Here is a 26,550-nt window from a genome sequence, read left to right as displayed (position 1 = left end):
GTTTTGATTGGTCTGAGCACCATGGTTCGGTGCCCAGACAGGCAGTGGGAGCCTGTGTATGTTCCTCAAAGGGCTGTTCATTACAACCTGGTGGGGAACATGCAAAGTGCACATGACTGTTTGTCCAGGCCAAGACAGCCGGCCAAACAGTCAAGCCCAGTTAAGTGCTCACCACTACTCCCCTTGCTGGCTGTGACACAGCCAAGCCCCGCCCACCCCATAAACCGGGAAAGTAAAATGATAATAATGTATTGCTATAATCATTTTAATTTTATTTTATCCACTGTTCAAAATGCAGGGGGGCGACGCTCCTCTGACTTAGCGTTGGAGCCACCGCTGATCCCCACCTCACATTAGGATCTGATTTGTGGTTGTATTTGTGGTTGTATTTGTGGTTGTATTGCTTGTGTACAAATGCTGTGTTGCTCAATGGGTAATTTGATGAATACCTCATTGCACAAATTGGCTTATAGACCCTCTGCAAAGGACAGGAGGCAATTCTTGTTTGGATTAATATTTTCATTATGTTTTGCCGTGGTAGGAAACATCAATCATAGACATCCGAGCAGGATTTTCACACAGATCGATGATAATGAATCTATTTTACAGATACACTGACTTCGCAGATGTCTTAACATTAGTGTGGCATTGGTGTTGAAATCATTCGTGTGGCACCTGGTCTTGAATTCAACATCCAAAGAGCTTTTTTCTCCATAGTGCTCTCTCAGCAAACTAAGATCACGCAGCCTATACCACCCCAACCCTTGGCGCTGAAAAGGAATGTAGTCTCACTTTAGTCAGTCGGTTAATCAAGAATCACTCATTCTACCTGGTAAACCTCAGAAGACCTACCATGTTTTTATGAATGAGCTGTATCATAATATGTTTGTTGAGGGGAACCTTAGATCCTCAGGCCGGTACCACAAACTTTTTTTCTGGCTCAAGCAAGAGGTCTCCGGCCGGAGTACTGTGTTAAAGGGGGCCCCCTGGAGCCCCCCTTAACCACAACGCGGGGGCTGCGGGGGCCTGTGTAACGCCCCTGGTGGGTGCTAATTCACAAAGTTATCTTGTACAAATGTAAAATGAGAGGTGTGTGAGCACTCACACAGGAGAATCTCATTGACTCACACAGGGTCATCTCATTGACTCACATAGGGGCATCTCATTGACTCACACAGGAGCATATCATTGACTCACTTAGGGGCATCTCATTGACTCACACAGGAGGATCTCATTGACTCACATAGGGGCATCTCATTGACTCACATAGGGGCATCTCATTGACTCACACAGGGGCATCTCGTTGACTCACACAGGGGCATCTCATTGACTCACATAGTGGCATCTCATTGACTCACACAGGGTCATCTCATTGACTCACATAGGGGCATCTCATTGACTCACACAGGGGCATCTCATTGACTCACACAGGGTCATCTCATTGACTCACACAGGGGCATCTCATTGACTCACACAGGGGCATCTCATTGACTCACACAGGGGCATCTCATTGACTCACACAGGGGCATCTCATTGACTCACATAGGGGCATCTCATTGACTCACACAGGGTCATCTCATTGACTCACATAGGGGCATCTCATTGACTCACACAGGGGCATCTCATTGACTCACACAGGGTCATCTCATTGACTCACATAGGGACATCTCATTGACTCACACAGGGGCATCTCATTGACTCACACAGGGGCATCTCATTGACTCACATAGGGGCATCTCATTGACTCACATAGGGGCATCTCATTGACTCACATAGGGGCATCTCATTGACTCACACAGAGGTATCTCATTGACTCACACAGGGTCATCTCATTGACTCACATAGGGGCATCTCATTGATTCACACAGAGGTATCTCATTGACTCACACAGAGTCATCTCATTGACTCACATAGGGGCATCTCATTGACTCACACAGGGGCATCTCATTGACTCACATAAGGGCATCTCATTGACTCACACAGGGGCATCTCATTGACTCACACAGGGTCATCTCATTGACTCACACAAGGGCATCTCATTGACTCACACAGGGGCATCTCATTGACTCACACAGGGGCATCTCATTGACTCACACAGGGTCATCTCATTGACTCACACAGGGGCATCTCATTGACTCACACAGGGTCATCTCATTGACTCACACAGGGGCATCTCATTGACTCACACAGGGGCACCTGGCCCAGCACACCTTTTGAACGTGGGGTGAGCCTAGGAGTGTGGGAAGTGCAAATTGCACACACATTCTTATATCCTAGAAAAATGCACTTAAATCCGCATATACCCATGTCATATTCACCTGAAGTAGCACTGAATAAGCACAGAGTTGCAATAGGGGAAGAAACAACCCCCCTTCCATACTGCAGACCCCATACTCTACCCTCAAAAAAGGCTTGAGCGGTGCAGTGGTGAATTTCATTTCTGTCTCTTATTTAGGAAGAGAAAAGTAATTCTATTCATCTGTGGCCCATTAAGACCAGTGCATGTCAATGCTCCTCCATGGTATGGGGGTCACAGCTGGGGACTGCCGACCTAGCGTACCCCTTGAACATAGGCAGGTATCATTAACAGAGCAGCAGACTTTCTCATGCATGGGGAGGTGGCCCGAAATTGCAACTGGAGCTTCAGTGCTCAGGTCTGGTCTGTTCACCCGCTACAGGATTGTGAATGTGGACTTGTAACAAAGGACAATTTGTGTTTTGCCCATCACAAATGTGAGTTTAAGTATCTTTTAACTGGGCCCCAAGTCTAATCAGCAAGCAATGGAAAGTTATCCTAACTCAGATTTTTTGCGTTGCCTGTTTTAAATAAAAGCCCCCTAACTATAATGTCCTCCATCACCTCATTAAGTGTGAGACGTACAAATCCCTGCTATTTCCCTCCCTCGCTTTAACATTACCGGGGGTCTTGGTAATATCAGGCAGGCAAGGAATGACGGGATTATGAGTTTCATGGAAATCAGATTTGCTATGCCAATTTCCTTATGTTGCTCCCTGGTATTAAACCAGAGACTTCACCTAATTAAAGCATATGAAACCTCAGGGTGAAATACACAGGTCCGTAGTGTTCATGTTAAGCTCATGACGCGATGGTCCTAGTAACTTACATTGCCTGGCTCATCAGATATAGCGGGACACTTGTAATGAGGGTGTAGGAAGCAGACCTAGACAACTTATTCTGTTACAATTGCGTCTATTTAGCTTAAAATTATTCATAACACGTTCAGTCCTAATAAATGGTAAAGGAAAAATATGTCTTGTACAAAATTAGAATTTTCATCCATTTGTAATGAATGCTGAATATACTAGTGGGGTTCCTGTTACTTGTAAAACATCTACCCCCAGAGGTCTCACCAACAACTGGTCCACTATCCCATACATCACAGTTTCTAGGTAACGTGTAAAAGAAAACAGAGACACTCTGGATAGCGCATAGAAGTCTAACGAGTTTAATGCAAAAATAACCAACAACCATTCAAAAAGAAGTAAGGCCATTGCCTAATCAATGGACCCGAGCTTTGCTTCGGATCAGTTGGAGCATATAATGCTAAAATCCATACACTTTTGGTGCTACATTTATACACTTTGTTGCAATGCAAGTAAATGGAAGTGAGAACACGTAATACAACAGATTTCTACAGGTAATAACAAGTGAGCAGGTGCCAGGATCTTCTTATTTATTTTATTTATTTATTTTGAAGCTTGTAAAGCACACGGCTACCCCCGACGGGAGTGTCCCGGTGCTGCAGACGGCAGGCTGTAATGTATGGTGGAGGCAACTAGGGTCTAATGAACAGCCAGGTTTTCAATCTACTCCGGAACTGTGATTCCGAAGAGATGAACCTAAGATCTCGTGGGAGGCTGTTCCAAAGTTTAGCGGTCACTACTCCAAACGCTCTGCCCCCCATTCTGGACCGACGAAAGCGCGGGGTAACCAGGAGGCGTAGATTGTTCGACCTCAGTGATCTGATAGAATGGACCAATTTGAGCCTATTTCTCAGGTATCCAGGGCCAAATCCATTGAGGGCCCTAAAAGCAAAAACCAGGGCCTTAAATTGGATGCGCCGGGTAACTGGTAGCCAGTGTAGCTTCCTTAAATAGGATGCCACCGAGTGGCGATAGGGAATATTGCCAATCAGTCTGTCCGCCGCATTTTGTACAATCTGCAGGCGCTCAATTTGGTACAGGGGGGCGCGACATATATACTGTTAGCGTAATCTAAGTGTGAGGTGATCACGGCATGTATGATAGTTCTGCGAGAGTCCAACGGGAGGTAAGGAAAGATCTTCCTAATCATGCGCAGCTTGCCGAAACAAGCAGCCGTAACCTTGTTAATTTGAGTTTTACAGGATAAAGAGTTGTCGAACTGCTTGGACTGGGACTGGGGGTGGGTTAAGCTCTGTCTGCCACCATTGAATGACTGGCAGTGAAGTTTTCTGATTAAAAAATAAGACCTCCGTCTTGTCAGTGTTAAGTTTAAGATGATTAGAGGTCATCCAAGAGGAGATGTTGCTGAGACAATGGCGGAAATTGGTAAAATTGATGTCAGAGTGATCTCTAAATGAGAACACAAGCTGAGTATCGTCAGCATAAGAGATCACTCTGACCCCCCAAGATTCCACCACTTTTGCCAGTGGTGCAAGGTATACGTTAAAAAACAGAAGGCTCAGAGCGGAGCCCTGCGGCACACCGCAAAGCAAAGGTTTACCTTCTGATTCAAAAGGTCGAAGAAAGACCTTCTGAGTTCGTCCCGTAAGAAAGGATCTGATCCAGGTCAATACAGAACCTCCAATTCCAATCTGGCCCAGTCGATCCAACAATATCTCATGAGATACCGTATCGAAATCTGCGGATAGGTCGAGGAGGAACAACATGGCCTCCTCGCCCCTATCCACACACTCACGAATAGCTTCCGACACCTCTAGAAGAGCGGTCTCTGTGCTAAAACCCGGTCTAAATCCGGACTGCGAGTCATGCAGTAATTGATTAGCTTCAAGATTTTCCGCCAATTGTTTCTGAACTGCCTTTTCCAGGATTTTAGCCGGTTTAGGAAGGAGAGAAATCGGGCGGTAATTACTAAACTGCGATGGGTCAGCAGCCGCCTTCTTCATAATTGGGACTAGCATGGCCTGCTTCCATGCGGTCGGAAATTGGCCAATGCGTAACGAGGTGTTCCAAATAGCAAGGAGTGGGCTAATCACCAAAGGAGCAAGATTGCCATCTGCTTTGCTGGAACGGGATCTAGAGGAGACCCCAATTTGCACTGGTCAAACAGAATCGAAGCAGCCTCAATAGTAAGATCTTTGAAAGACGTCAAGGACACTTTCTGCGTGTCATGGGCATTAGGAACGGGGGAAGCCCTATCTGGAGTAAATAAAGATGTTATCTTGGTGATATTTTCATGAAAATAGTCAGAGAGGCCATTACATAAGGCCTGGCTAGGTATACTCTGTGACACCATGGCTGGGGGATTAACAAAATCCTTTATGATATTAAAGAGGGTTTTAGCTGAGTTGTCAGCCTTCTTAATTTGTTGAGCAAAGAAATCCCTCATAGTGGACCGTTTTAATTTATGAAAATTCTTTAGAGCTGTCTTATAAGTAATTTTTGACTCAGTATCATATGTCAGCCGCCATTTGCGTTCCAATTTTTTGCAACGGCTCTTTTCCTCACGTGAAGCGGAGGAGAACCAAGGTGCCGATGGCCGTGATCTAGAGGAGGCGAGAGATTGCAATGGGGCAATAGCATCAATGGCGAATAGAAGGGAGGTATTAAATTTGGCCACATCTCTATTAAGGTCATTCGAGGTATGCCCTAACTGATTGGAGAAGATGGGATCCAAGGCGGCACAGGTGACTTTATGCCATTTTCTCCCACGCTCCCTATCTATTACTGAAGGGCCAGGTAATTGAGGTAAATTTAGCTCAAAAGGGATAAAATAATGATCTGACCATGTGAGAGGAAGCGAGGGATGAATTGTGATCCCAGGGTGATTAGTAAATATCAAGTCAAGGGTATGTCCCGCTGAGTGAGTAGGGCCCTGAACTAATTGAGTCAAGTTCAACCCCTGCATGGTATCTAACAGATAAGTAGCTCGTGTGCATGAGGTGTTCTCAACTAAGCATGGGCGGAAAATCCGTTCCGCTCGCGGATTTTGCGGATTTTCGGTAAATTCGCAATCCGCGAACGCTTGCGAATTTACCGAAAATCCGCAAATTCGCACGCAGCAGATTTTTTTGTCTTGGTGATACAATTTTGCGGCGTTCACTTACCGTCATTCAGCGTTTGCCGAGTTGTTTTTCTTGATATTTTGCAAGTGCTGCGCCATTTTGGATCTTGCTGCGGGATCCCGCGGGAGTTTGGCGACGCATCGCGAGAGTTCGCAATTGTGAACATGTAGGTGCGGCGGGCAGCAACAATCTTGCACTCGCATAATTACAAAATTTGCAATTCTGCACAAGAAATCCACTAGCAAGCAGCACAGACCTTCTGAAAATGATGATTTTTATCCGAATAACTCCTCAGGTTGACATTTGCCTGACTTTTTTGGATTTGAGGCCTTTGACTTTCTTTGGATCACTTTTGGATTAGAAATTAACTTTCACAAGTAAGTTTGTTTGGGGCATTACAGTTGCTGTTCTGCAGAAAAACGAGTTTTGCAAAACTGAAAGCACTCAGCAGGTGCAAAAGTTCACTCACCATTAGTAACCATTCCCTGTAGTACTTCCTGAGGGGCCCCTCCAGAGTTCAGTTGCCTATGTTTGTTTGGGGCATTACAGTTGCTGTTCTGCAGAAAAACGAGTTTTGCAAAACTGAAAGCACTCCGCAGGTGCAAAAGTTCAACTTCAAACTCATCATTAGTAACCATTCCCTGTAGTGCTTCCTGACGGGGGCCCCTCCAGAGTTCAGTTGCTAGTTGCCACAATTCTACGACCCTGCTCTGACCCTCACAGCAGGCTCATAGAATAGCTACAAGTAGGCCACAAAGGTCCTGGAAAAAAAATTGCACTGCAACAGAAAGCAAATTACAGATAAGGAAGCAGGTGCCAGACTGGAATTTTGAAACAGTGACACATTAATAAATCAACCCCAAATTAATTCATGTCAGTTGAAGCAGGGCAGGTGTGCTTGCTTTTCTTCCCCATAATCTACAGTGATGATGAACAAGAGGGTGGCATTGATGTACCAGAGGGTGGCATGGGTGAAACAGAGGGTGGCAGTGGTGAAACAGAGGGTGCTGGGAACCTGTGATGATGAACCAGACGTAGAAACAACATAGTCGCGACCGTTGCGAGCCGACAAGTAAGTTTGCAATTGCGAACTGGTACAAAACCCTCGTGAACTGGCAGAAACCCTTGCGAACACAAAAAAATCCGCAAATTCGCGAGAATTCGCGGATTTTGTGGATTGCGAGTTCGCAAATACGCAAATTGGCGAACGCCAGATTCGCAAAATTCGCCCATGCTTATTCTCAACATGAAGGTTAAAATCACCTAACACTATAAAGTGCGTATGTCTGAGGGAGAGATCCGCTGTCATATGTAGCAGTGCCGCTAGCGAGGTGGATAGAGTGCTGGGGGGGTTATACACTAGGATACCAGCCAGAATAACTGAAGCCGTATCTGAGATGGTGAAGTACATGGCATCAATGAGACCAATTTTCGTGATTTTCCTAATGGTCATGTTATAATGTGCCCGTAGGATGACGGCTAAACCCCCACCTGTTTTTGCGCTCTCTCCATTTATTCCCACTAGCCGATAGCCCGAGGGAGTCGCTAGGTGAATATCTGGTTTAGATGTTTCTTTTATCCAGGTCTCGGTAAGAAATAGGATATCCCAAGCATGGGTGGAAAGTGATATCCAAATATTTTATTTTTTGTATTTTTCTCTTTTAACTCACAAATGTTTTATTATACCAAATGTATTAAAAAATGTGACTTAATGTATATTTCAATGAATTGTGTTGTGACTCTTTTATGGCATTTAAGCCGAAATAAAGAAATTTGAATTTGATATCCAAATATCACTAGTGTGGCGAGGGAGAGAGCGACAATTAATCAATCCCGCCTTCAGCGTCACAGGATGACTAGGTCGTTTGGCCTGATTCAATATATGGTGAGTCCGTTTCATCCAAGGAGTTAAAATATGGGCGCAGTGTGGGAAGCTAAAAGAATGTCCCTTTAAGCTGAGTGGGCAACAACGGGTAGCTGGAGAGCACGCACCTTGTCTCAGCTTTAAGAGCTGGGTTCTAGACCAGCTAATCTGTGTATTCTTGGAGCAACCGACATGGGAGCTGCCGCTGGTCGCGGGCCAGACGCGGACGGGCGCAGACGGGCTTGCCTTAGGCGTGCCTGCTGCGCACGTCCGCTGTGCGTCGTAAACTGCATGGAGTTAAATAGACTGGTACGCTAACCCTGGCTCCACCCTCGCAACCGGAAGTGTAGCGCGGTCGCCCTCTCTACCCTCCACAACAATCGGGCCAAGCCCGTGGTGGACCGGGGTAGGAGGGAAGGAGGTGAGCGTACAGGTAGGCGTGCAAATAACCAATGTGCAAACAGAGCAAAAATTAAAAGACACTTTTAGTTAAAAGTTTAAAATAATGGCAGAGTAACCGTAGGACATTAGCAGCTAGCGCGACCAACCATACAAGTAGCGCGCGTCCACTGCGTCCCCCAAACTGCAGCAGTTAAATAGACTGGTACGCTAACCCTGGCTCCACCCTCGCGACCGGAAGTGTAGTGCGGTCGCCCTCTCTACCCTCCACAACAATCGGGCCAAGCCCGTGGTGGACCGGGGTAGGAGGGAAGGAGGTGAGCGTACAGGTAGGCGTGCAAATAAGCAATATGCAAACAGAGCAAAAATTAAAAGACACTTTTAGTTAAAAGTTTAAAATAATGGCTGAGTAACCGTAGGACATTAGCAGCTAGCGCGACCAACCATACAAGTAGCGAGTGTCCACTGCGTCCCCCAAACTGCTGCAGTTAAATAGACTGGTACGCTAACCCTGGCTCCACCCTCGCGACCGGAAGTGTAGCGCGGTCGCCCTCTCTACCCTCCACAACAATCGGGCCAAGCCCGTGGTGGACCGGGGTAGGAGGGAAGGAGGTGAGCGTACAGGTAGGCGTGCAAATAAGCAATGTGCAAACAGAGCAAAAATTAAAAGACACTTTTAGTTAAAAGTTTAAAATAATGGCAGAGTAACGTAGGACATTAGCAGCTAGCGCGACCAACCCTATAAGTAGAGCGCGTCCACTGCGTACCCCAAACTGCAGCAGTTAAATAGACTGGTACGCTAACCCTGGCTCCACCCTCGCGACCGGAAGTGTAGCGCGGTCGCCCTCTCTACCCTCCACAACAATCGGGCCAAGCCCATGGTGGACCGGGGTAGGAGGGAATCTTCTTGAGTTAAGAATGTGGAAAGGCTTTGGAAAGGTGTTCCAAGGTTTGCCAGCAACAGCTTACTCTACTACTTTCTAAATCTTCACTTCAGTATGCCAACTTCAAACCGGGCTATCCTTACTAGAATGGCTAAGCTAACATGTGCAGTGTACAATACAGGGTAGCAAAATGGAAACTCATTTAAATTGCATATCAGGGTGTAATAATACTAAAGCTTTAGTGGTCTTCAAACAGGTAAAAAAACGAAACAGCAATTGATTAATACAAATATAGTACTGGGGTGAATGTAAGACATTATTCTGCATTCTGTCCATCAACTGTGATTTTTGTAATAAAAATATAGCAGCACACATTAAGCCACATGTAGATTCACATTTTCATTGTGTATGAGTAAGCACTACGAAACAAACACAAGGAGATGATGGACGGAGCGCTGAAACTTTTCAGACACTCACCCCCAGTCACAGATCTGGGTTGAACTCATCATCATTCTTTAGCTCACTTCGCCCCCTTAGTTCAGACCCAGCTATATGCAAATCAGTCTTGACCCTGTGCCTCATGGGAACAGTCTAGTCGGAACTGCCAAGCCAGGTCTTCCCTGAACAGGAAAAAAGTATCTTGGGACCGGCATCGGGGTAACACCCCTCCTCAGCCAAGCTAGCTTGAATCCAGTGGCAGAGTGAGCAAGGGACCCACGTCTGGGCATACCCTGCCAACTTAGGGCGAACAAAGCAAACACAAGGAGATGATGGACAGAGCGCTGAAACTTTTCAGACACCCACCCCCAGTCACAGATCTGGGTTAAATCCATCATCATTTTTTAGCTCACTTCGCCACCTCAGGTCAGACCCAGCTATATGCAAATCAGTCTTGACCCTGTGCCTCATGGGAACAGTCTAGTTCGAACTACCAAGCCAGGTCTTCCCTGAAGCAGAAACAAACATTTTGGGACCAGTTTCGGAGTAACACCCCTCTTCAGCCAGCATAGCTTGAATCCAGTGGCAAAATGAGCAAGGGACCCATGTCTGGGCATACCCTGCCAACTTAGGGCGAACAAAGCAAACACAAGGAGATGATGGTCGGAGTGCTGAAACTTTTCAGACACTCACCCCCAGTCATAGATCTGGGTTGAATCCATCATCATTCTTTAGCTCACTTCGCCTCCTCAGTTCAGACTCAGCTATATGCAAATCAGTCTTGACCCTGTGCCTCATGGGAACAGTCTAGTCCATACTGCCAAGGCAGGTCTTCCCTGAACCAGAAACAAGTATTCTGGGACCAGTTACGGGGTTCAGCAAGCACTACGGCCATATGTAAGTGGATTTACGTTTTCACTGGTACAATTTAATTCAGGTCCTAAATGAAGCAAAAATATACCTTCACCATGTGGCTAGCTTGTGTGTCACAGCCATTACCAATATGTGGTTTATAAAGGAGCACATCCTGTAATAAAAAGAACACGTTTATATGGCTTTTTTCTTTATGAGTTTGCAATGAGTATTGATGATAAATCCATTTCAAGTCTAGTTGGCTTGGCCTTTTGGATTACATTCTTGTTTTGGGATTTATCACATCAAATTATTGTGCTAAAGATTTCTTTCACTTCCTATCATTTTTAAAATCCAAAGCTCTTTTTGTTACTAATTCTAGAATGGAAAGAAAATACTAAACTGATATAACTATTTTTGTGTTTCTAATTTTAACATATTGTAACACCGTTTAAGCCAATTTGAACTTTTTATGAAATTATAAATCACTTTAGAGTGTTTTAAGGAGAATGATGTCATATTTTAAACAATGTAAATAATGCTGTCAACTCATTCAAACTTTAATTGAAAATCTAAGAATTTTCAAACTAGCAAGTTCATGATTTTAAATATCCTAACATTCTGCTTAACTAACAAATAATGTTTGATTCTTTGTTTCACACCTTGAATGGGCTGCTTTGCCAGGCAGTTAAACTTAGTACAGTGTCCAAGACCACGTGTGTCACTTTTAAGTGTGTCCATGAGGCAGCCACACCATTACATCTGAAGCGGTCAATAGATCTGTATGTACCATGAGCAACCTCGCTGTGTACATTATAGTAACTCATTCTCATTCAGTTTAGGAAACCAGTAAAATGTTCTGTTTTAATAAATAGAGCATTCTTCTAGTTCTGGCTTATCAAACGTTACTGTGATGCCTGGGGCAAAAACTTAACGCGGGGACTTCATGTTTCTTCACTTTTTGTCTGGTGCAAAAATCACCTGTTTTTAAGTATCAAAATAAATGTATCCAGGGAAGTACAAAACATTGTATCTGACACAATCTTATGGTATGGCCACGGATGCTCACTCATTATTATTGAAGAAGTAGGGTTTCCTTTCAGTTACAAACCTATAAATAAATTTTCTTGAAGGAGTTTGGGGTACTGGAAAGCAGAGGTCTGGGCCATAATGCCCCCCCTACCCCCATCCTCTAGTAATAGCCCTATTCAGTTTTACCCCATTTTTTTCGCACCCCTCTCAGAACACTGCAGAAGAAACTGATTTCAATTTAATTGGCACCTGCATGCCACATTATAGATGAATTGTCTTGTTTGACAATTAATCTATAATGTGGCTTGTTTAATTTCTTATTAACTGGTCACAAGGTATTCAAGTCAAAAGCACAAAGAGTTAGGGTGTGGGTTTTCCTAACGGACTGCTTTGAGCTCCACCCTCTCCAGTACTTACGGGACACCTATTGACGAGCTCATCCAGAGCTATGGATTGGCTCCAATGTAATGATATGTACATTGTGAAGTCCTTTGCATGCAACTCTGTGGCCTCAACAAAGAAATGTCAGGCCTGCTTAAGAGCTATAGCAAAATGGATGGAATCCCACCCACTCGTGTTGAACGAGGACGAATCGAAGCTGTTTAAGAGAAACTCTGAATTAGTCCCCAGAGTGGTGGTCTGAGGAATTGGGCCCTGCACCAATCCCCGATCAAGGAGGAAAGAATCTGGGTGTTCTGCTAGATAGTATACTATCTCTCACCCAATACATCAATGCCATTGGATTATCCTGACTTTGTTACCTAAAGATACTGTGAAAAGTGTTACCCTCTTACCAGATAGCACACGGCCCTGGGATGTATGTCGTTACTACGCATGCTTTTACAACGCATGCCTTTACCACGCAACTTTTACAACGCAAGTCGTTACAACGACCTGCGTTGGGGGGCGCTGGATAGTGAATAGTTTAACTTACTATTCCAACTCCAGTCCCCGTGGATAGTAGGGAAGGTTTTGGATAGTAAATTAAACCATTCCCTATCCTACAGCGCCCACCAGCGCAAGTCGTTGTAACGACTTGCGTTGTAAAAATTGCGTGGTAAAGGTAGTGCGTGGCAAAAGTTGCGTTGTAAACGCTGTTCCCCCGGCCCTGTGATCTGTGCAGTAATACAATATTGCATTGATTACTGCACCGCACTGTACCTCAGCCTATCAAAGTAAGCAATTCTGGGATTACAGCAGCTCCAGAATGCTGCAGCTAGGGCTTCACTTAGGTCGATCACCTCATGGTCACATGACAAAAAATGTGAAAGGTTTCATTGGTTGCCAATCCAGTAACATATGTTTTAGAACATTGTGTTTGTGTCACCAAGCCTATTAGAAGCGGGTTCTATGGTTTTTGCAATGTAAATGCTATTGCTCTACCTTCAACTGCACACTGCAAACTTTGAACAATAGATGAATGGTTGAACCCTGAGTTCAGTATGTGGAGCAAGTATATGAAAGAGCTTTTTCCACTGTTGGCTGAGAAGTTATGAAATTCCATACCGGTGTCTATAAGGGTGGAAGAACATTTACAGAGTTTCTGGAAAAGCTTTCAAACTTGGCCTTTAAATGATTTGTTTGAAATCTTCCTGCAGATTGAACTGGGATTGAGTTAGAACTAGTGCCAGGACACCTGACGGATAGCTGTTTGCATTTAATCAATCTGTCTCTATTTCTCTCTCTCTGGTACACATAAGAGAACAATATGTGAATGTGCATGCTTACATCATGAAGCCCGGTGCAGCATCAGATGCCTTCATTAAAGACCAGAGCGAGCCAGCTACGAACACCTCTGATGATACCTCCACTTCAACGTTGGCATCTTATCGATGGCAGAAGTATTACAAAATGCAGTGAAGTCCTGTCAGGGTTAGTGGATATCACAAACATCAGTGGCGATAGTCTAATTTACACTCCCACCATCTCATACCACCAAAAGAGACTGACGGCTGCCCTCTAAAAGATGACCAACATGTGTCTAACAATCAATAAAAATAAGTGTTGATTTCTACAACAGGAAGTGGAGTTTTGCAGATATATCTTCTCTGGAGAGGGAATGATGGAAAACCCTCCAAAAGGGGCTGACATCAAGGAGGCCAAACCCCCACAATCTCTGTCAGAGGTCAGGCGCTTACTAGGCCTAGCCACGTACGGTGAGAGTTTCATCCCTAACCTTGCGACCCTTGAGCTAGCCCACTTTTAGAACTTACCATGACAACAACCCCCTTTTTCTGGGGAAAGACAGAGGAAGGGGCACTACAGTGCATTAAAAAAAGACTTATCACTGCACACTATCATGGCATTTTTGACCCAGCTAAGGAATAAAGACTCATCATTGATGCAAGCGCCATCAGGGGTGGATGGGTGGAAGCTGATTACCTTCATGAGTAGAGCATTAACAGATAATGAAAAACGATATGCACACATAGAAATAGAAGCACTAACAATCCAATGGGATTGCACCCTTTGTCACTTTCACAGGTGTGGACAGTCCTTCAAAATCACAATGGACCAGAAACCTCAAATCCCATTATTTGCAAGAAAGGCACCTCACCCTCATCCATGCAGCTGGCTGGAAAAGATCTTTGCCATGTTTGGATTACCAAAAATACAGAAGAAGGACAATGGCCCACTATTCCAGAGAAGCAACTTCCAAAAATGACAAGAGTCTCTGGGAATCATTCACCACAGAATCACACCCAAATGGCCCAAACCAATGGAGACATCGAAAGGCTCATGAGAACCCTTAGCAAAGCTATACGAATTGAGTCTGAGCAGTATGAGGATGTAGAGAGGGTTCCTCCTTAGGTTCCTTAGAGCCTATAGACGAACACCACATAGCACCACTCATCTATCGTCTGTTGACCTAATGGCCGAACGTGGTATACAGGATGTGATCCCTCATGCGAAGCCATTGTCTTCAACACTGATGGATAGGCATGCTAGTCAGCAGAGAAGGGTGTGTTACAAAGTCTGGCTGAGCCAAGCTTGACATGCTCGAAAGTACGACAATGTTTTTGGTGACTGGATGCTGGTGCGTAACGGGCTCTGCAGGGGAAAATTCCACCTTGCATCTGACAGACACCAGTTTATAATAACAAGGAAAAAAGGGATCATGTTCACACTGTCAAGAGGTGGTGGCCAGGAACATGTCCATCTTCAAACAGTGGTGAGGCAACCGAAGGGGAGAAAGTGTCACTCCCAGTCCAGACAGTGCCAGAGGCCTAGACTACCCCTGGGACACTTGGACCCCATCATGACTAGGACTGATCAGATTGGAGACAGACAGGATACTGGTCCCTTCAGAAGGAGCCACGGTGCAGCCAGAACCCTCCTCTGCACCAAGAGGTCATCCATACCAAAAGAGACAGCGTATTCCGTGGCCCGGGGGCTTAAGGGCTATGTATGCTAGATGGGGTGAAGTTAGAGGTATAATGTAGTTGATGTTTTATGTGTTAATTGACACCTGTTCACAGAGTACAAAAAAAATTTGGGGAGGAATGTAGTGCATCATGCGCAGAGCCAACCCTTGCTCCAAAACTGCTGGTAAATAAAATGAGACACCAGATCCTTTTCATAGGCCCGTCTCCTCCAGCTCACCCGAATCGCTAAAAACAATAACTGCTGCAAGTTAAAATGATTAGACGCACCATAAACAGAATCACTGGAGCCATGGAAGAGGGGCATTGCTGTTTGCGTGACCTTTATGTAAATAGGTGTGTTCCTCCACTGAAGATGGGCCCGGGCACAACTAGCCCATGCCAAAAGGTGACCCTGGTCACATGACATATGTAAAAGCCAGATGCATCATCAGGGGTATTCATCAAAGACGCAGCATCAGGGGTATTCATTAAAGACCGGAGCAAGGTAGCATACAATTACCTAGGGCTCATCTCTGGAATACTGTTGTATCAGCCTCGTCATCAGCACAGAACAACTCTGTGTTGTGCTACCACAGAGACATCTATTCTATTGTTAAAAAAGATGTATAAAAATGTTGTTGGCTACCACTTCATTTCCCAATTGCCCCTTGCCATCCAAAGCTAGGTTCAGAGTGCGTCCTGGCTGGGCATCCTGTGTTATTCTAGTCTTGTTTGTCAGAATTGGTTGAATCAAAGGGGTTACTAGACATTTGGGAAGGAGTCTCAGAAGCTGCATTGCATATCTAACCACGGCCTTAAGTGGGTCATGTCCGTCCAGGTCTCAGACCCAGCAGTAACAAGCATTTGCAAAGCAATAGGTCTCGCATTCACGCAAGTTTGAACTATTAGCATTGTAAATGACAATGCCTTTTATTCATGTCTTGGGTTCTAAAACATAAATAAAAGGCATTGACATTTACAATAATGAAAGATTTCCTTATCAGTGTGTATTTTATGAAAATGTCATTTTTATGAAATTGTTCTTTGTATGTTTTGTGCTTTATATATTTTGTGTACTTTGGTGAATCATAACCAACAAAAACTTTTGAAAAAAATATATGACAAATAAAAAGTGATTTATTCTGACAGACAGTCCAAACTCACACCTAGTTTAATTCTTTGTGTGTAGAAATTAATGTTGTTCGATAAATAGAAGTTACAGTATTGGCTTTTGTGTTGTTGCTTTGGTAAAACAAAAAAGACACAAAGTGTGAAATGAGAGTTACATATGATCCAAGCTATAAACACTATCAAAACGCTCAAAGAACTTTCGCTCTGTGATCACTGTTGCGGCTCATCAGGAAGAGCGGGGGTGCAATTTCCTGCCCTTTCTGTGATTTGATTGTGCAGTTTGGCATTGATTTAATGTCATTGCTATCTTTTGTCTAATAAAAAACACTCCATCTGTAGTAGGGCCCTGGCTTCACCTCCTGGTGCAGGCCGGGCTGTGCTTCATGGCAGGCATGGAGGGGGGAAGGGATGGTCTCGGCTTCAGCTCCGGACTCTTACAGTGCCCCTGCTATTACTAGTGAGCGAGAGGCGCTGAGGTTGTGGTATTGGCATTGGTATTGGTGGTGGTGGTATTGGTGGTGTTTGGTATTGGTGGTAGTGGTATTGGTGGTGGTGATATTGGTGCTGGTGGTATTGGTGGTGGTGGCATTGGTGGTATTGATGATATTGGTTGTGGTATTGGTATTGTTGGTGGTGGTATTGGTATTCGTGGTGGTGGTACTGGCATTGCCAGTGGTGGTATTGGTGGTGTTGGTAATGGTGATGGTGATGGTAGTGGTATTGGTGGTATTGGTGGTGGTGCTATTGGTATAGGAGGTCGTATGGTGGTGGTGGTGTTGGTGATGTTGCTGGTATTGGTAGAGGTGGTATTGGTGGTGGTGGTAGTATAGGTGGTATTGGTGGTGGTATTGATGGGTGTAGTGGTATTGGTGGTGATGGTATTGGTGGTGGTGGTGGTGCTGGTATTGGTGGTGATGGCATTGGTAATGGTGGTATCAGTGGTAATATTGGTGGTGGTATTGGTAGTGGTGGTATTGGTGGTGGTGGTGGTATTGATGGAGGTGCTGGTATTGGTAGTGGTAGTGGTGGTATTGGTGGTGGCGGTATTGGTATTGGTGGTGGCCGTATTTTTATTGGTGGTGGTGGTATTGGTGGTGGCTTTGGTATTGGTGGTGGTGGTATTGGTGGTGGTGGCATTGGTATTGGTGGTGGTATTGGTATTGTTGATGGTGGTATTGGTATTGTTGATGGTGGTATTGGTGGTGGTGGTGGTGGTACTGGTATTGCCTGTGGTGGTATTGGTGGTGGTGGTATTGGTGATAGTGGTATTAGTGGTGGTGGTATTGGTATAGGTGGTGGTATGGTGGTGGTTTTATTTGTGATATTGGTGGTATTGGTGATGGTGTTATTGGTATTGGTGGTGGTATTGGTGGTGGTATTGGTTTTGGTGGTATTGGTGGTTGTGGTATTGGTTTTGGTGGTATTGGTGGTGGTATTGGTGGTGGTGGAATTGGTTGCGGTGGGGGTGGTATTGGTGATGCTATTGGTAGTATTGGTGCTGGTATTGGTGGTGGTATTGGTGGTGATGGTATTTGTATTGGTGGTGGTATTGGTGGTGCTGGTATTGGTAGTGGATGTATTGGTGGAATTAGTGGTATTGGTGGTGGTGGAATTGGTGGTGGTATTTGTGGTGGTGGTATTGGTGGTGGTATTGGTGGTGGTGGTATTGGTGGTAGTTGTATTGGTGGTATTCATATTGGTGGTGGTTTGTGTTGTTGATGGTGGTATAGATGTTTAGTTTTGGTGGTGGTATTTGTGGTGGTTGTATTGTAGTGGTATGGGGTGAGGGTATTGGCGGTGGTACTGGTGGTGGTGGTATTGGTGGTGGGGGTATTGGTGGTGGTGGTATTGGTGGAATTGGTATTTGTGGTGGTGGTATTGGTGGTGGCATTGGTGGTGGTATTGGTGGTGGTGTTATTGATGGTGGTGTATTGGTGGTGGTGGTTTTGGTGGTGATGTTATTGGTATTGGTGGTGGTGGTATTGATGGTGGTTGTATTGGTATTCGTGGTGATGGTGGTGGAATTGGTGGTGGTGGTATTGGTGGTGGTGGTATTGGTGGTCGTACTGGTGATATTGGTGGTGGTATTGGTATGGGTGGCAGTGGTACTGGGTGTGGAGTTATTGGTGGTGGTGGTATTGGTGGTTGTACTGGTGGTATTAGTGGTGGTGGGATTGGTGGTGGTGGTATTGATATTGGTGTTGGTAGTATTGGTATTGATGGTGGTGGTATTGTTATTGGTGGTGGTGGTATTGGGGGTATTGGTATTGGTGGTGGTGGTATTGGTGGTGTTGGTGGTATTGGTGGTAGTGGTATTGATAGTGGTGGTGGTATTGATGGTGATGGTATTGGTGGTGGTGGTATTGGTGGTTGTGGTATTGGTGGTGGTGGTATTGGTATGGTGGTATTGGTGGTGGTGGTAGTATTGGTGGAGGTGGTGGTATTGGTATGGTGGTATTGGTGGTGGTGGTATTGGTGGAGGTGGTGGTATTGATGATGGTGGTGGTATTGGTGGTGGTGGTATTTGGGCTGTTGTTAATAAAAGAGGCATTGGAAAACAGTCTGTCATGTGGCTTCAGTGCAGATGACATCTTACACAGATGTGCTGTTGTCAGCTTCAGCCCATTAGCCAACAATTGATTAAGTACTACCTGGAATTCACATGACTTAATTTGCTAACCATTTCTAAATTCATTTTACTGGGGTGGAGGGTTGAAACAGGCATGAGATAATGAAGGGTTAAAGTGATTGAAAGCAGGTGCCGGTGTTAAGGGGGCTGCCATGCTGCTTAAAAAAAACACAAGCGCTTTCAACTGAAGCTGCGCCTGTCCAGCTTGCAGTAAGAGAAACTCAATAAAGTAAATAGTGCTTACAGACTAAATAACAGGTCTTGTGTAACAACCGAAGTAAAGGGGCCAGTCGCCATGGAAGGGTACAAATGAAGACAAGGCAGTACTAAGGAGGGGCTAACACGCCTACTAACGAGTCTGAAGGCATCATTTACAAAAGACAATGACACAAGCCAATGAAAAATATGGGAGGAGAGTGGGCGCGGCTTCTCTCCCATACTCTACTACAGCAGTCTCGCAGAGCGAGCAGGGCATGCGCGCTGCCGCTAGGCTCAACCTTATTAAAAATGGATTTTAAAACCGGTCCATTTCAGGCCCTATATTCAGGTCCTGAATTTTAGAGGGAAAAACACTGAGTGATATCTGAATAAGGAATGTGAAAAACGTAAAGGTAATTCTAATCAGTGAGTTTAATCCTGTTTATTGTTCACATGTTTTAATTAACCTAAACCTTAACCTTACATTCCATAAGAGTGTTTGCTATTTCAAAAAAAAAAAATCAACAAGCCTCCAACTCTTGTATAGCGCATACTTTGAACAGAATCAGCTACAGGTATTTTTAAAGCACCGTGATTGAGAACTCTGGAGTTGAGGGTAAAGGCGGTGCGAGATTCCCACGTGCTTGTCAGTGGGTAATAAATGTGCTCAGAGTAGGCGTCATCCAATCCTTGTCCTCTCTGTAGAGTGCACAGTGCAGTGATCACGTTTCTAGTTGCAATTTTGATTTTGTGCAAGTGTGTGAAGGAGGTGGACAGTTGTCAAAATATTGACAAGGCGAAAGAAAAAGAAAATACAGTGCTTAAAGGTGAGCGAGTGTGTTGTGTGCTTGCGGGTGGTAGATTGAGGAGCCGCGAGGAAGTGTGTGTAACATATGGATGGAGATGTGTTGAGAAAAAGGACGTACATGTCTAGCTTTGAGTGAACATAATGGGCGTGATTGAGACACTGTGAAGACCCCTTGCACAGGAATCTCTATTGTTTAATTCGCAGTCTCATTTTGAAAACATTTTCCATAATTATTATTTACATCAAAATCATTGACAAAGCCAGTAGTCCTGCCTGGTTCTGGGTGTACATCATTTCTAATGATATATATCTGAATGCAATTACAGAAAGCTCAGCGAGGCACCAGAATTCTGTTCTGTGACGCGCTATGGAAATCACAGAAATTTGGTTTGTGTTTAGGCCATGCCATTAATTACATAGGTCACTACCCTTTTAGCGACCCCCCCCCCCCCCCCACACACACACTTTTTTCATCCCACTTAAAGCCCTTCCTCTAACGTTTTAGAATTTAAAACTTAGGCTAGCAGTAAAGGTTTTTCGTTGTTGTTGAGGGGCACGATGTCTTGTTCAAGGGCGTTTAATACTACAGACTACTTCGTTAGTCAAATCAAGTCGTACGCACCCGAAAGCGCTATTGTCGCTTTGTAGGCATTTTCATCCACCCCCCCCCCCCCCCCCAACACCCCCTCCCCTCCACTCCCTCCTATCATTTACATTTCGTGATAAATGTACCTGTTGCCGATTCTCTGTGCGCCGAAAGTTGAAACTTATGCTGTAAAATATATTTCACGACACGAGTGGTACAAGCAATAAGTAGCTTTATTTTAAGTGCCAACTTGACTAAGGGCCCTAAATGAACTCAATTCTTTTCAGAAAATAATGTTACAGTGCCCTCGGGTGGTGTTTTGATGAAACAACCATTTGCACTCAAGCTTGCAGTTTGAAATACAAATATATATCTGTGCGCAAGTGATAAGAAACAAAAAAGAGGATGCTATTGAATAAAGATGAATATTTTTTCCTTTATCTGCATTCGTTTCACTCCCTTAGTCTTATAGTATGTGATATAAATGCTAGAGATAAAACCATAACCGTGCTCTGCTTGGCAGGCTTCTTCTTGCAGCGCAGAGGTCTTCAAGTGTTTTTGTACAGAGCCCCCCTCATCCCCCCAACAAAATGTTTTGAAGTTGGGATCCCCTCAAAAGTTTATCTCAACAATTAATGGAGTGGGCGGAGATGGGCTGTTGACATCGGATGGAATTATGAGATCACTTCAGGCGTTCTATTCTGTAGCACATAATACATACAAATGTGAGACCTATAAATGCATCAAATAAAAGCAGAATTAACAAAAATCACTACTCCCATAATTGGGGTGCTGGGAGCCCCTTGCCCTCCTGCAACTCAGTGCAACTGCACCAGCTGCACTAGTAGTTGCAGCCCTGAGCAATAGGCTCTCTAGTTCTCTTTAACCCCTTCCCCGCCATGCCTGACCATCACTTCAATCTTGAAACAGACTATCCCTTTCCCAAACAAAGGCGATCCCACATGTTGCCTCCTTTTTTTGCGGTTAGTGTGTCCTCTGCCCACACGCAAGCAAGGAAAATGAGCCCCAATGACTCCTTTTAAAAGTAAGATATTCATAACTGTGATGTAGTAGGACCCTCTAACCTCTGGGCTCCTGTGCCACTGCACCTGGTTCACTAATTACAGCTACTGTCTTGCGAAGCAGACTGCATCCGCTGCCCTTTGTTAGCAATATAGGCTCACATCTCATGCCTCCACTCTCTCCCATCTCATGCCTCCACTCTCTCCCATCTCATGCCTCCACTCTCTATCCCATCTCATGCCTTCACTCTCTCCCATCTCATGCCTCAACTCACTCCCATCTCATGCCTCCACTCTCTCCCATCTCATGCCTCCACTCTCTATCCCATCTCATGCCTCCACTCTCTATCCCATCTCATGCCTCCACTTTCTCCCATCTCATGCCTCCACTCTCTCAAATCTCATGCCTCCACTCTCTATCCCATCTCATGACTCCACTCTCTATCCCATCTCATGCCTCCACTCTCTATCCCATCTCATGCCTCCACTCTCTCCCATCTCATGCCTCCACTCTCTATCCCATCTCATGCCTCCACTCTCTCCCATCTCATGCCTCCACTCTCTATCCCATCTCATGCCTCCACTCTCCATCCCATCTCATGCCTCCACTCTCTCCAATCTCATGCCTCCACTCTCTCCCATCTCATGCCTCCACTCTCTATCTCATCTCATGCCTCCACTCCCTGTCCCATCTCATGCCTCCACTCTCTCCCATCTCATGCCTCCACTCTCTCCCTTCTCATGCCTCCACTCTATCCCATCTCATGCCTCCACTCTCTATCCCATCTCATGCCTCCTCTCTATCCCATCTCATGCCTCCACTCTCTATCCAATCTCTCTGATGCCCAAACCAAGTTGCCACTCCTCCCTGCCCCCTGCCTTTGACACGATGGCAAGGGAGGGTAGTCTGAAATATTCTTCCCCCAATTGAAACAGATCTTTGTGGGTCACAGTGACCCCTCTCTTTGTTGTGTTCAGCCCTTTCCTACTCTGGGGGGCCAGGAATCTGCAAGTTGTGCGCATTCTCTTTTTCAGTTACAGTGAACTCAGTGGGGACTAGTCACTCGTGAACTCTAATATGCCCACCTTCCGCTGCCCTCGCAGAGCCCTCCATGAAGATCCCCAAGCACTGTAGCAGTTGTAGCAGAACTATCTTTCATCCTCATAATGATTACACAGCCAAACTAGATGGTCTATACTGTAACATCAGATCGATGCAAAGCATTCCATAGAAATATGAGACATTATCTCTATGTACCGCCCCAAGCTATGTTTTTTCACTGAGACGTAGCTTTGTATTCAGCCCCTCCCTGTATTCCTCAAGCTATACCCGACCACTACTCTCTGGTTGAATTAGACAGAGAAGAACACTCGGTGGGAGTGTCGCCATCGTCTTTGATGACTCTCTAAAAGTTGAATAAGTTGACACTCTACTCTCAGCTTGGATGGAGAAGTGCTTTTTTAAGATCAATTTCTCTAACAATGATGTCTGGAAAGGGTCCCTGATGTATCATCCACCTGGCCCTAGGAAAAAAATCGCCAAGTCTTTCATTGATTATGTGTCACCTCACATTATTGCTTCTAATAAATTCCTATTGCTGGGCGATTTCAAATACCATGGAGAGGATATTAATGACCAAGGCGTATCGCAAGGTTTAGCAGATATGGAGACAGTTGGGCTGAAATAAATAGTGTCGGGCCCAACTCACAGAGCCGGTCACACTCTTGGCCTGATATTTACCCATATTGTGTCTTCAATCTGTGAACCTCCCCTGCCTATTACCTCGTCAGATTATTACTTGATTAAGTTTGTCATCCCAGAGAAATCTGGCTTTGGTAAGCCTAAAACTGAGGGTTTGAAATCCCAATGATCCTGGAAGATGTTTTTCCCGGCATCCTTTCCTGAAACTTTTAAGCCTCCCTCTTTGTCGCCCAAGAAGGATACCAACGACGCCGTCATGGCCTACAATGAGGCACTAGCTAATACTTTTAATCATATTGCTCTGCTGGAAAAAAACGGCACGCACTTCTTCAAGTCAACAATACACCCTGGTTTACAGAAACACTTCATCAGAAAAATGTAAGTGCAAACACTTGGAACACAGCTGACGCTCCACCAAATTACCTTGAAGATAAAATAGCTTATCACGATGCGTTAAGGAGCTACCACAATATGATTAAACCAATACGGAAATCACATTTATCTTTGACTATAGCCCAAGCAGGTAATTCTACTAAGGAGCTATATAAAGCATTAACAAATTTCTGATCCCCCAGGCTTGTGCGACGGCTGTTCCAGCATCTCAAAAACTTTGGGGCATATTATCAAGAACTGCAATAAAATTATCACTGCTTTAGCGGCAGGAAACTGATGGTAAAACGGCGATAATGGGCTTGATAATATGCCCTTGTGAATTCCCATAGCAGCCCAGGTTAACACCAGAACCTGGGATGCTATGGGAATTCACAAGGGCATATCATCAAGCCCGTTATCGCCGTTTTAGTGGCAGTTTCCTGCCGCTAAAGCAGCAATTTTTTTATCGCCGTGCTTGATAATATGCCCCTTTGGGACTCCCTGGTGGATTTTTTCAAAGAAAAAGTTATCTACAATAGCATTCCACCTAGCCCAGTAGGCCTAGAGATGCAATTTGCTCAGAATCTACCTCACTCTGAGGTTGCCGCCTGTATGGGTGGCTTTGATGTCTGCTCCACTCAGCAGGTCCAGAAAAAGTTAAACTAGGCTAAATCAGGCTCTCTACTGGACCTTTGCCCTACCAAGATCGTGTCCAGCTTAGCTCAGCATCTGGTGCCCTCCATAATGACATTGTTCAATCGCTCTATTACAACTCGCAAAGTGCCTACTGAATGGAAACATGCTCACGTATCGCCGCTAATAAAAATGCTTACTTTAAACTCTGTTACAGGCCCATTTTTCTGCTCCCATTCCTGGCAAAAATCTTTACAAGTTTTTATCAAGAACTAACTAACTTCCTTTCTGGAAGCTCACAAGATTTCAGATTTTTCTCAATCGTGCTTTTGAGCCCTACACAGCATGAAGACAGCTTTACTGGCAGTAACAGATCATATCCGTCTTTCTCTGGATACAGGAGCCCCAGTAATGCTTGTATTACTGGATTTATCTGCAGCTTTTGACCCGGTCTTCCTCTTGTTCCTAATTCACAGACATCATGCTGCAGGCATTTACGGCAGAGCGCTACACTGGCTCAGGGACTACCTTGCCAACTATACTGACAACTCATGTCTGGACACGTTTGAATCGAGAACAGTGAATATCAGTAAGGGCGTCCCACAGGGCTCATGTCGGAGCCCTACATTATTCAATGTCTATGTAGCATCTCTAGCTCCGTCTGTGAGAGCATGTGGTGTGGAGATCATGTCCTACACAGACGATTCACAACTGCTCACCTCCTTCGGCTCTGACCCTGATAAAGTAAGACTTCGATTTGCACACTGCGAGACAGAAAATGGGAATTGGGTGGCTATGAACTGCCTCCAACTTAATAGTGCAAAAACTAAGAGTTATGGTCAGCTGACTGGTGGCCTCCTGAACTTGGCCCAGACCCTTAGCCTAGTGGTGAAGAATTTGGAAGGAAAGATCAACCACACTTTTTCTATGAGATACCAAGTTAACTCCACTTGTGGCATGTGTTTTGTCACACTGAGGCTTTTAAAGAAAGTTTTTCCTTGGCTGCCTTCTTCTTCTAGGAAGAGCTTTGTCCAGGCTCTCATAATAAGCCATCTTGATAATGGGAATGCCCTACTTGTTGCTGCAAATTACACCTTACTAACCAAACTGCAAGCCGTGCAGAACACAGCCCCTCAGCTTATCTGCAACCTTACTGCACATACTCCATCAGCGTCTACTTTGGAAAAACTACATTGGCTGCCTATCAGAAAATGCACTGTTTTCAAACTGTGCTGTCTGGTGCTCATGGTCTTTTATAATTCTGCACCTGCCCTACTTTCCTCTAAACTCAGACACCACCAGCCATCTAGGCAGTTAAGGTCCTCCAACAAGGCTCTGCTACAGAGCCCATGTTTATGTTTATATGTTTATGTTTATATATGCTTGTAAAGCGCTCGAATGCCGAGGCGTCTTGGCGCTGTGATGTGTAGAGGGCATGGCTGGCGGGGGGTGATATCTTATAGGGCTGTGAACAGCCAGGTCTTTAAGCTCCTTCTGAAAAGCTGGAGGTTGGATTGCATTCATACAGCCATATTTGGTGGCAGGGCCTCTTCCTCTTTAGCCTCACTTCACTGGAATAAACTGCATCTCCCTATCTGCACTTATCTTGCTCCACAGCGCCAAGATGATCCTTCGGGACTGAGCCGAGCTCGATATCAAGTTCACTAAATAAAAATAAATAAATAAGTTGTTTCCTCTACTAGAAAAGTTTGCTTCCTTAGGCCATTGCTCCGAGGCCCAAAGCAACACTGTCACACCAAGTATGCACTGGTTCCCTAATGGAACGAAAGAAGGCTGTTCAAAAAGCTGTATTTCTGCAGCTGCAGCACCAATGATACGTACAGTTCTGTGAAGCAGGCTGCTACTCTGCCCTTTCCACAAGCCTGTCTCTCCTAGGCCTGATGCCCAAAGCTCACTATGTTTTCTGCTGCTTTGTGTAAAGAAACAAACATAAAAAGTCCCACTTCTTACCCCTGCTCCTTCCCCTCTCATACCCCCCTGCTTCTTGGGTCCTTTTCCATGCATAGCAAGAGTGAATGGGACCCTGATGCCAGCAAGAAACAGGGGGTCTGTGCCCCTTTTCTTAGTACAGTGGCCACTCACCCCTCTTGCCCCAGGGCTGCATCACATGCTGAATGAATGGTAGTGACTGCCCTTTATATTAAAAAAAAATAATCAGAAAAGACACCTATACTCCACCCCACTTCCTGATGGCTTCTCTCTAAGGAAGCAGTCTCTTGTCCATTTGTAAACCAGAAAATGAGCACCATCAAAGCGCCCACACGATGGCTGAAAAAATACTGCCGGGGATCAGAGAGGTAAGTCCCTTCTGAGAAGGATCAGATTCACATTTTGCTCCATCCTTTGAGACTCAGCCACAGTCCTGT

At 45.0% G+C, this 26,550-nt stretch overlaps 1 protein-coding gene across 2 annotated transcripts in view; it reads left to right on the top strand.

Moving 5' to 3' along the window:
* ADAM22 (ADAM metallopeptidase domain 22) overlaps positions 1-26,550 on the top strand; it is a 1,128,810-nt gene that overhangs the window by 467,095 nt on the left and 635,165 nt on the right. The gene's annotated exons all lie outside the window — the stretch shown is intronic.

This window comes from Lissotriton vulgaris, chromosome 10, assembly GCF_964263255.1.
Source record: "Lissotriton vulgaris chromosome 10, aLisVul1.2, whole genome shotgun sequence".
Classification (NCBI taxonomy): domain Eukaryota; kingdom Metazoa; phylum Chordata; class Amphibia; order Caudata; family Salamandridae; genus Lissotriton; species Lissotriton vulgaris.
Note: the sequence above shows the minus strand (reverse complement) of the source record. Positions and strands in the feature narration are given on the sequence as shown.